Raw genomic sequence first — 12,404 nt, 5'->3', positions numbered from 1 at the left:
ATCAGTTATTTGTTCAACCAAAACTGTTAAATAGTTAAAAGCCTTTCATGTAAGGTTAGCCGAGATACTAAGACCCGTAGAAAAGATGATAATTAGTTATTTTCTTAATCAAATTTTATTATTTAGGTAATTGTTACTGCAATTCTATTGTTGCTTTAGTGCCTCTTTTAAGAGGAATTCACTAGTATGAGAACTCCCGAAAATGAGACTCAGGTTTCCTTTTACAATAACATTCCATTTAAATTTGTGTTTGATAAACTATGAAGTCCAGTTAGAACCGGACAATTTGCACGGTCATGGTTATTTTTCAGGTTTGATTCGAGTATCGGGTCGTGGCCCTTATAGGGTGTAACAAAAAGGTCCGACAAAATTTCAGAGTTACGGCCATTAAGCTGCTTGATGGTGTGAAATAGTCACATTCTGGTCACAAGCACCTTTCCCCCTACAGAAATTGATATTACATACGACAGGGGTAAAAGTGCAGGGGAACGCGGGGGACGCCGTCCCCCACCTCGAAAATATATATGTACGGCGTCCCCCCAGTTCCTAAAAAATTACAATGGGCAAAGATAGGCAGGGGGAACGGCGTAGCGTCATGCTGCCACCTACCGTCCCCCACCTTTCCAGATTTACTTTTACCCCTGGCATACAATAAATTTTATTGGAATAATGTATACAATATATTTCTTCATTCATTTGCACAAAAAAAAATAAGATTTCACCATTTTAAAATAGATAACAAGAAACAAATTAAATATTCTTTCTGCTAAGAAAACGTTGAGGAATGATTTTATGTTACTGTTCGAAATATTTAAACGCCTATGTGTAATTTAGCTAATTTCTTTATTGCCAGTAAATATATAGCTCCACTCCTAACATTAAGAAATTTCCCACTTCTGCTTACCTAAATATGTTTACATACCACAACTATAATTACATCTTTTCGAAAGCCCTTCATTAAACTACGAAGATTAAACATATAAATCGTCCTATTGATTTACTAGCTCAATAACTATGAAAATATTGGTAGCTAATTTTGGCTCCTTGCTGCAATACGCATTTTCATTATTCTGATTACCTAAACAACAAACCACAGAAACGCCCTTCAACTGTTTCTCTAAAAAAAAAAAAAATCTTAATACCTTGTCCGATTAACTATCGACCTACAATAGGTGCGGATCAGAAGATTAATTTGAGCTAATTAGAGTTTACAGTTTGTTTCAGCAGCGAGCGTATATGAGACGTGAATGCAAAGCTGAACGTGGAACCGAACCACATGAACTTCTACCAAAAATCAACCATGATTCTCGCGCTTAACGGATAATTGAAGCACTTTTGCGGATAAAGGTGTTATGTTACATTTTTCAAAACGTTGAATTCTGGAGGTTCATACATGTGTTATGTGTTAGTCATGCTACATAACATATCATTTAGTGGTCCTCGTCCCAGTAAAGAAATCTGGAAAAAATGAAGGGTGTATGTTAACAGACATAGTTGTGAAAGTCAGTTTTCCCGAAATGTTCAATTTGTTACATTATCACCTTTATCCTCTAACCGCTTCAATTATAGAATAGTGAACATTCTTAATACCTTGTTTTCAGTTATGAATTTTACATTTACAATTCGTATAATATCGTTTCCTAATCGAATTTGAAAAGGAAGGTGTTGCCAAAGAGTTATTTAAAGAAATGTTTTCAGTCAGTTAAGAATACACAATAAAATATAAAACCTTAACCTATTTTAAGGTTTGATCGCACGAAAAGATTAATAAATGATTGACTCCATTAACGAGCAGGGCCGAAATAATGGCACTAATTATCTAATGCGTAAAATAGAATTCAAAATTTTCCTTTCGTTTACGTTATCGTGTGCAGAAACGGATGGACGTAGTAAGTCACCATTACCCTTTTAAACATTAACGGATTCATCTCATTAACAAACTCTGTGAGATAATTGATCTAGCTATCTACTGCAGAAAAAAGAGAGAAAATAATTCGAACTTCGCTTCCGTTTAAAAGTTAAAGCGTGGAGTAGTAGACGTGGTCGTACGTGCATAGAGACAGACGGATCACTTGCATAACCAAATATTTAAAATATATATATATATATATATATATATATATATATATATATATATATATATATATATATAAAGTAACATCGGAACATAGTGTTGTCGCTCATCTTACGCCCCTGTACAAAATGTTATCACTCTATGACGCCAAGAAATGAGTTGAATCAGGTTGCAAGATCTGAGGACTGATAAGTGAGTTGAACCAGTGCAGAACACGTTTGAATTAAGTGAGTCAAAGAAAAACATATAATTTTTGTTCTGAATTCCCTTTTCATTGCCTATTACAAGTTATAAGAATATAATGCTGATATATATGAGGCTTAGGTAAGATTTGACGTCTTGCTTTTGTTCATTCTTTCCGCTTTAGTAGTGCTGGATAGAAATCACTGATCAATGTTGTTAGCCAGAGGATAATGGAATCAGTTATATTTCATTGTGTTATTTAATGAGGATTATATAGGCTTCTGGCTTTCCCAGTTCTTGAGACTAGGTCAATATGTGGATTAAACTGTAATCCCTTCATTGAAGTTCCCTGCACGTTCGTATTCATTGAGGTAAAGTTGTACCACATAGGTTTTATTTTTTTTTTTAATCTATAGGACAATTGAGGTTTCATTGTTTCTTTTTTAAATTGAAGAATCTGTGTTGGCTTCTAGTGTTTTCATTTTTTCAAATAGTGGTAAATTATTTTCTCTAAAGAGTTGCAGGTTTTCGTTAATTGGGTTGCATGGGACGAAAACTATCTGTATTATTCAAAACTCTGATTATACGTAAAAGGAGACGTCTTAAAATAATAATAATAATAATAATAATAATAATAATAATAATAATAATAATAATAATAATAATAATAATAATAATAATAATAATAATTTTACAGATTTTTTGCAAGTACAGTATAACAGGTGCGGCTGCTGCCTTAGATCTAGGTTGCATTGTTTTGCAACCAACTATTTTTACACTCCCGATTTAATATACTGTACAGGGTGAGTCAAAGTTACGTTCCCATTTATCAAATGTGATCAGGAATTTACATGACCGTCTCAAACTGTTCTCCATCATGTTTAACCCATAAAAACAACGATTAGTGCTATCATTTAAAGTAGATATACTTATTTCGCGAGGAATGGGCAATATCACATTCCGTGTCCGGTCCTTTAGCGAAATATCCACACACGCTACTTTGGCATACATATAACCAGAAATCACAGGGTTTTATATCTGAATAGGGATTTTGGAGGCCAGCACAGTGGTCCATTACAATCCATTTATCTACTGGGAAATACAAGATCGAGAAAAGCACAAGTATGGGTATACTGCTGCAACATCGTTAAACACACGTCTGACATCACTGTGGTGGCATAAAAAAATTGAATCCAATGACCAAACACGCCAAACATTCATATTTGGAGAGACACGTCCAGGCTTCCAAATAACTCGAAGATTTTCAGTGCCCTAGACAATTGTGCTACGTCAGTTGATAAATAGCGAAAAATGGCTTCATCGCTGAATGCCATTAAATTCAAAGTGTCCTTCTGAATATTCTGAATTTCAGCTAAAATCAACATGTTTTTGCCTCGTTATTAAAACTTGGCTGACTAGGATGTAGTAAGGTTACACCGTAAGGTCGTGTTTCAAGATACGCCGCACTGTTTTTGGAGGAATCCCTATTTCAGGACTTCACTATCTGGTTGATTTTGAAGAACTCTGCAATAGAACCTGTTGCACAACAGCATAACAATAACGTTCGATTCACATCTTCCTGATCTTGATCATCCTGTATTTCCTAGATAGTTGTTCGGTATCCATCCAGTTTTAAAATTTTTTGGTAAATGCACGGAAATGCTAAACGGCTTGCTTGGTGGGTCTTGTGCAACGCTGCCGAAACTTTCGATGGACTACGTTCTGCGGACTACCATACTCTGCCATCAACCTTGTTACAACTCTTCTTAGCTTCAGTGTTAATCGACAGTCATTGTGTAAAGTATAAAAATAAGAAAAGCATGGTGAGGCAAGGTGAGATCATAAATATTGAAGCTAATCTATGAAAACAATAAAAAAGGAGAGTCAAGTTGAAGACATAACCAGTAGTACCTAATGAGTAATAAAAGTTCAGTATTATACATACATGTTAAATGTACTGTTTGAGTGGTAATATAATTTTGACTCACACTGTATATGAAAGATAATATAAAGATCGATTTGTGCCTAGGAATGTATAAATGCTGTAACTGATCATCAAAACATTGAATATGTTACCGAGAACTTCAATTTCCTAACATAGGATCGTGTATTTCCACTGCCTAGCCAAACCACGAACCTAATATCTGGATATGTCCGCTTTTGACTGGGAGGACAGCAGAAAGGCGGTTTGGAATGGAAACAATGAGGCCTTAGTAGGCGGCTGGAGGATGGCGCACCACATATGCTCACACATGTCACATAATTCCTGTAAATTTTGCGGAAGGTGACGATGAGCTCAGATCTGACGTTCAATGATATTTCAAAGGTAATCAATTGGGTTAAAATTGAGTGAATTTGGGGGTTATTGGAGCAATTAAAATGCACCAATGTGCTCCCCAATCAACTGCAGCAGAAAGTTGAACTTGTGACAAGTAGCGTTGTTCTGCTGAAAGGTGCCATTGCCAGTTGGAAATATGACCCACATGAATGTTTGCATGACCAGTAAATACTTGTCGATAGCTAGAAACTGACAGAGTGCCCTCCACACGCAGTATTGGGCCTGCGGATGGCTTTGTGAATGTCCTGAAATCATATTGGAGCCACCACTGTCGTCTTACTGTACACGTATCGAGGTTGTTCCCCTGGAAAACGACAGATTCGCATTCGATCATGCCTCTTACGCGAGTCCAACGACGACTACATTCAAAAAGTATTAAGTGGTCAGAATGTTTTTGCTGGTGAGTGTATATCTATGAGACATTGCTCCTATCTTTTTGTAATATAGACATATGGTTGGAGTCACTTAAGAATTCAAAAGATTACTTTCGGAATAGTTACGAATTCCTCCACGTAACAGCGCTTGAATCAACAAGGTCTAGCAGTCGATGTGGGGAGTATTGGCAGCGCTTGACTCAACATGCTCTCTAGCAATGTATGGAATCTTAACAAATTGCAACGAAAGAAGCAATCATTTGCAAAACACAAACGCTCTTTGCGAAGGAAACAATATGTGCGTGATAATGGTATATAGAATTCAACTCTTTATTTTTAAGCAGAGCGCATCGTTTTTTAAAAACCCTTGTTATTTATCTTATTTTCTATTTGAGTATCGCTTAACAATATCGATGTAGAAGTATTGTGCAGAAAATGAAACCGTGTACATTGAGAAATAACTAAAAGAAACTGTTTCATACTAAATAGTAAATGGGTTAAATAAATAATAAGAATGTATAATTAAATAAATAAGTATGAACAGTGGGGTATTTAGGATTTTGTCTCGGGGGGAGGCTATACACAACACATGAACAAGCATTTATATTTTTCCTTTTTGGGTGGCAACAAATTTTATTGAAGTTGTGCATATAACAAATTTATTTCGAGAAGGTCTTGAGGCCAATAGCACTCCCCCCTAAATACGCCACTGAGTATGAATGGAGAGAAAAAAGACTTTCCGGACCGTATTTTCTAAATCGGAGATCTTCAAACTTTTTAACCTAAACGGTACACTGACTTCTCCACTAAGTCCCAAGAGACAAGACCTTGCTAGCTCATAATACCAACATAACTGTAGTACGATTGCCATCTTGTGGGGAGCGGCGGAACTACTCAAAACGTCAATTACGTGGTTAGTCTAAATATATAGCACCATTTTGTAGCGAGTGCAGAACTTGAACATGTTCTGGAAAAGTGCGGCTACATGATTGCTTGTCTGGAAGATGCAAGTGTTTTCAAATATGTTCTACGCACCTAAAACGCACGGTATAAATACAGAAGGCCATCGAGAGTTGAACAGTTTCAAATTTGGAATTTGGATCGACAAGTGCAATCTGTAAAACGAAATATAGTGTGACTAGCATGTTTCGTGACTATAGTTTCTTATTGAAAATAAAATGTGTTTAATTGTGAGATGATAAACCAGTGCATCTATACATTAAGAACCCTAGTTTGTAATGGTATTAATTAGCATTATTTTGAGTTGAAGTTACGAACCTTTTGTGTGAATTTGTGTAAATATGAAAAAAAAAAAACGAAAGATAGATAATGAATGCAGAGCTTTTATAGATCAATGGAGATATCAATGTAAGAAGAATAAGACAATATGTGTAATTTGCAATGAAACAATATCAGCCCTCAAAGAATACAATACAAAACGTCATTGTGAAAATAATTCTCAGAATTACTCCAAATTTATAGGAAGCCTACGGTTAAAAAGATATGAAAAGTCGATTGAAATCTCATCAATTGTTGTTTAACTTGGCTGCACTGGCGCCTGTTAATGTAACTTGAGTACTGACGCCTAGTCTCACAGACAGATTTGTTAAATTTTAAATCTTTAACTAATAATTTTTGTTTAATCTTTGTTGTTGATAATTTTATTTTGTATTACACACATTAAACAGGTATATTGCGAATTTCAAAACAAATGTTACATTTTAGTGTATCTTTGGAAAAATTGAAGAGTTGCGAAAAAATATGGTAGAATTACAATTATTATTTAGTAAAAAGTTAAGTTTCAATATGTTATCACAAGATAATAAAACATGTTCAGAAGGATCCATTGAAAAATCAAATTTTCAATTTGAACCCCAATCAGAACCAACGGTCAGCTACTAGTAACAGGCTACAAAAGCAGGTAGTACGAGTTTGTAAGACTTGGCGCCAATGCCACCGGGTTAAGAGAGTAATGTTGAACAAGATACAGCAACGTTCCGTGTGGCTCATTCAATGACGAAACATGGGAAACCATTTACCGACGACGAATTAATCAAGGATTCCATGATTGCAGCAGCAGAAGAAATGTGTCCAGAAAAAAGTTAATTTATTTTAAAACATTAGTTTGTCAGTGAACACTGTGGCTTGATATTAACTCAATTGATTGTCGAAAATTAACACTTTTAGAGTGGTTCTCTTTGGCCTTGGATGAATCATCAGATGTTTCAGATATTTCTCAGGTGTTTTTATTCGAGGGCTAGATACACTTAAAATTATCAAGTGTATGAGGAGTCTCTTGAAGTTCATAACATTCATAGCATAGCATTTCAAAGTTATTTCGAACCTTTTAATTAAAAAAAAAATATAGATATGCTATATAAATTACAGGCTATTTAATCTATTTTCATTTTAACCGACATTTTCGTTATCCAACCCTAGGCCTGGTCCCTGCTGACCTTCTAACAGGAAGTCTGCTGCGCTTGAACAGTTTTACATCATATTTTAAAAATAATTAATAAAACTGCTTGACTGGAATATGTTTTAGCGCAGTAAGATAATAAATAAGCTATTTTTTCTAGAACAATCATGTGAACTTCTAACGTAGAAGATCACAAAGTAGGTTATCATTGGTGCTCAATTCCAAATAAACCCAATTGTGCTGCCCAAGATACAGATGTAAGCAGACACGACACTTGCAATGTTGCAGCATTCATTTGTAAAGATTTAGAATGCACAGAAATTAGGAATAGCGTTTTCGGGAAACTAAGACCGGGAACTCAATTTTGTTAAGTCTCGTCCATAACTCTCGTAAAATTAATTCACATTATAAAGAAATCATTGGAGTAATGAACAGTGCCCAAGCTCGGATAAATTTCTAATTGCACTCTAATAATATTTTCATTGGATTCAGCATCCTAAAATAAGTTTAAAAAGACGCGACCGAGGTTATAAAATTACTCAGAAACTACATAGCCTACATAGATCATTCCTGGATAGACGGCACATAAACTTCACGTCAGAGCTAAAGAGATTTTCGCAGGACTTTAAGCGCATTTGGAACGCTTACACTATTTTCATCTTTTAGTTTTCTAATTGAAACAATTACAGTTTCATGATGAAGAAAATATCGAACAACACTCTGTTTACCTTCGTCATGGCGAAAATTAAAAAGAACAGACGCTGAACTAAGAAATTCCAACATTTTGGTGAAGCATCCACCAAATTTTTCCTAGACTGTTTATTAGAGCTTCAAAAGGAAATCACTAACTCCATGACACCAACAAGTCGATTAAATCAAATACATGTTACACTAAGTGCATTAATTGCAAATTTGGAGCGAAGCGATCGATTTTTATTGATTATTCATAGAATATTTTAGTGCGTCAATTGTTTTCGTGAACGAACATGACATAAAGAGTTGAATTTGGCATATCAGTGAAAAGCATAATGTCTTTGAAAAATTGTGTTCGCAGAACAAAACCAAAAGGGCTGCGCCCTATTTCTACTGTTGAAAATTATATTTTCTATTGTTTACAATGAGAATTCGTGCGCCAAATGTTTTTTTCACGGTTAAGTCTATGGATATCCCGTTTTTCGGTGGTTATTCCTCAACAATATGTCCGGTGGGAACATGCAACCATCTACGACACTCAGCGTGCGCTCTGGAATCAGCGTGCAACAAATTTGCTGAAGAACAGTTCAGGCATCTTGTATGAGCCTAAATCGCCTAAATCGAGTAAAGAGGAGCTTCTCTCCAATGATTCAGGTGGTGAGATTTTCTGTAAGCCTCTCTTAGACTACAATGAATCATCAATAATGATCTCGTTGAAACGAATCTTACGCGCGAACATTTTATTTGCGTCTTAGAGACAAATTTAGCGAAATCTATAATTTCAAAGTTTGTCGTTCTTAATAAGATTTATCATCGTCGCGCAAACGAAACGGCTTTTTTTTTTTTTTTTTACTCTTTTCGGCCTACATTAAAAATCCAAACCTATGTGTCTTGTTTATTCTCCCAATTTATCTTAATCGACATAGCCTAAAGGGCCTACCTATATTTTTCTCTCCGCGTTTCCGTTGCTTCTGTGAGAGGCAACAAAAGATTACACGTTGTATATCTTCTCGTGCTTGAGATAAAACGAAATCGATATTACAATATATTTTTTAAACATTTCCATTCATGGAATCACAATAAAATTACCTCAAAGTTGGAATCTTTGAGGTACCGTGGTTCAATAATAAAGGTGAACACACTTCGATATATTTCTAATCGAAATTTTTGTACTAATTTGAGTGTCAGAATCCACTGGAACTATTCTCAAACGTATCTGTCCATGGAGTAATGAAAAAAAAATTATCTCAAAGTTAGGATATTTGTAGCTCAAATTTTTTTTGAAGGTTTACGTCCCACGATTATGCCAGTTAGGCTAAAGGAGAGGGTGAGGATGAATGAAATGGTGGAATGAAGAAAGTGGAAGAAAACAGGAGAACCCCGAGAAAACCCACGAGCATTGTGTTTGTCCACCACAAAGTTCACACGGCGCGAGCTGGGATCGAACCAGGGACCCCAAGCATCGGAGGTGAACGCCCTACCACTGAACCACCGTGCCCCCAAAGCTCAAATTTGGTATCACTTTTCCAGGCACCCTATGTTCTGGACACGTATATTTAAAAATAATTCCATTGGATTCAGCGTCCTCAAATTAACCCCTTTCTGCATGATTTTTTTTTATCTTTTAGCGAAAAAAAAATAATCAGTATTGGAAATCTTCGTATGGGAACTTGAAAAATGAATTAAAACTTGAATTTTAGATTTTTCACTTAATTCCGACGAGAAATAAGTAAGTGCCATATATGACACACTTACAACTCACAAAGAACATGCCAGATGACACCAAAATCTCTTATTCATACACGTCAATATCTCACACTGCAGACGAAACAGTCATTTGGTGCCTTTGATAAATCACAAAAAGGCTAAAGTGAAAAAAGGCTATGTGCCATATATGGTACGGCATGTGGTAAGGGGTTAATATAAAATGTCAAGCTAGAAATGTATCCAAGCGTAAGTGTGCAAGTAGCATGATCGTTAGTTCTTTGTAAATTGTGGGAGTCCTACAGACCCCACTTTATACTACCAAGGTTAAGACGAGAATTTGAGGAAAAAATATACTGTGCCTTTTTGAAGTGCGTGGAAGCTATTGTTTGTAAAATGTAACGATGTAGAAGAAATAACCCCTAGACAGGAGCGTCATCTCAAATTTTGGGGTAAACTCCCTTGTGATTACGTGAATAGCGTACGCGCCTTTGGTTTGGGAGACCTGGGTTCAATTCGCGGCGGGAGCTCATGTGGTTCGCATCCCACTTTTAAGCTATAGGCCCACGTCCCATACAGCCTCGCTGCTGAGTGAGACGCTAAATTAAAATCGAATCAAATCTAGGGATGAGGGTAAAAATTTTCCACTGATATGAGCTGAATTCTCCGTTTTTCGTTAGTATGGAACTTATAGGGAGTAATTGCCTCCTTTCCCTCTAAATATCGTCCCTCGGCCGAAGATTTGCGTTACCAGAGTTATTAAAAATGTAAGTGTTTGAGTGTTTTCCTGTAAGATTGTGGATTATTGGAATATACAATACTTTTTTTTTATTACCGCACAAGAAAGAACCAATCGGAAAAAAAGTATTATTGCTAGTCATATGCATTAAAAGTCATATTTGTTTAAAAAAAAACGATAACATAATTTGTTGATAGTACTAAGCTCACCATAGACTTTTTTTCATGAATCAAAAGATTTTTTATTGTAATCACCTAACAACGAACATACAATGTGCAATTTAGTGTAATTATTACGAGCATTATGTGGTGGCATAATGTGCTTATCTTTTCTTGTTTTTAATGTTACTTCGTTTATCATACATTACATTGTGTGTTTTAGTAGTCACAGCTTTGCCAGCTCCAAATATATGCTCGGGAGGAAAACTGCGATATTAAGGTTAACATTACAACTGCATGTATTTCTCGGAAAATATGCAAAAGCTAGTAAGCTAGTACTTCATTTGTGCGCAATCTCCATTCAACTGTCACGTCAGCGGAAAGTTAACGAGAACGTCACTTTTTAAGTACCCTGTATTTGCCATAGTAAGTATGAACTGTGACGAATTTTCAAGAATAGATAACATAACACGAACTGTATTTATGAATTTGCATCATACCAAGGCACTTAAACATCTCCCGGAATTTTGTTGCAGCGCTTTATTGCTACAATATAAGTACGCATTTACTTAATCGTCTTCAAAGTATTCTTCGGAACACACTGGAAACCGGAACGCCATTGCTGAAAACATAGAAGAAAGTTCTGTTTTGGTACCGTATCTTTCGCATTTCAGCCGTCATATTAGTTTCTATTGTCTTGTACAGTGGTGAAACGGGCACCTTTGAGGCCAGTTTTTCCTTAAATCTTTCTAAAGGCTATCAAATTCTCTGAAGCAGATTTCTCCAATTTGCACATGAACTTGATGTTTGCGCGTTGCTTGAATTGCGACATTGTGCCAACTGGTCACTACGCACTCCCCCGTTCAGCTACACAACTCGTATACTGTCTGTTATGATCTTTTCACACTTGTCAAATTCATAAGTACACAACCTAAGGACTGTGGTGTACAAGAGTCATTGGGATTCATCACAAATGCAAAGAATACAACATTCCGTCAACCTTTTGACTGCCCTCGTATATGGGTATTAAAAAGAAAAATATATGAATTTGCTAGATGCTGGTATCATTCTATGTAAGAAAAAACTGTTTCGTTTTACTATGAGACTACGACAGAATTCCAAATTATAGAAGTAAAGTATTGAAACCGGAAGATTTAACACTTCCGGTTTCAGTGAGGAGAGTTCCAGTATCAGTAGAGGAATAAGAGAAAGAAATATGGCCTATTTGGTAGGCACTGAATCCACTTGACTATTTTCGGTTTCAGTGGAAAGAGTTCCTGTGTGAGTAGATGGATAAAAGAAAGAGATATTGCCTATTTTGGGGACGTTAAATCCATATGGCTATTTCCGGTTTCAGTCAAGAGAGTTTCGGTACTAGTAGAGGCATAAGAGAAAGAGGTATGGCCTATTTTGGGGACGCTCGTTTGCGCAAGTATCGATAAAACTTGATAGCGTTAATAATCATAATTTCGTCGGTTATTTATTATATGAAGCTTTATGCTTCTATATATTTCTGTATCTACATTTTGTATGTTTCTTAATTTGTTTTCTTCTTTCTCTTTCAGATCGAAATTTGATATCAAAATGATGCAGATATAGAACCCAGTTGTTGCTGTGTTTATAACAGCTCTTAGAATTCAATCTAACAAATAACAAAGGATTGAAAATTCAATAATAATAATAATAATAATAATAATAATAATAATAATAATAATAATAATA

Source organism: Thermobia domestica, chromosome 7, assembly GCF_964235325.1.
Source record: "Thermobia domestica chromosome 7, izTheDome1.hap1.1, whole genome shotgun sequence".
In the NCBI taxonomy this organism is placed as follows: domain Eukaryota; kingdom Metazoa; phylum Arthropoda; class Insecta; order Zygentoma; family Lepismatidae; genus Thermobia; species Thermobia domestica.
This window is presented reverse-complemented; position numbering follows the sequence as displayed.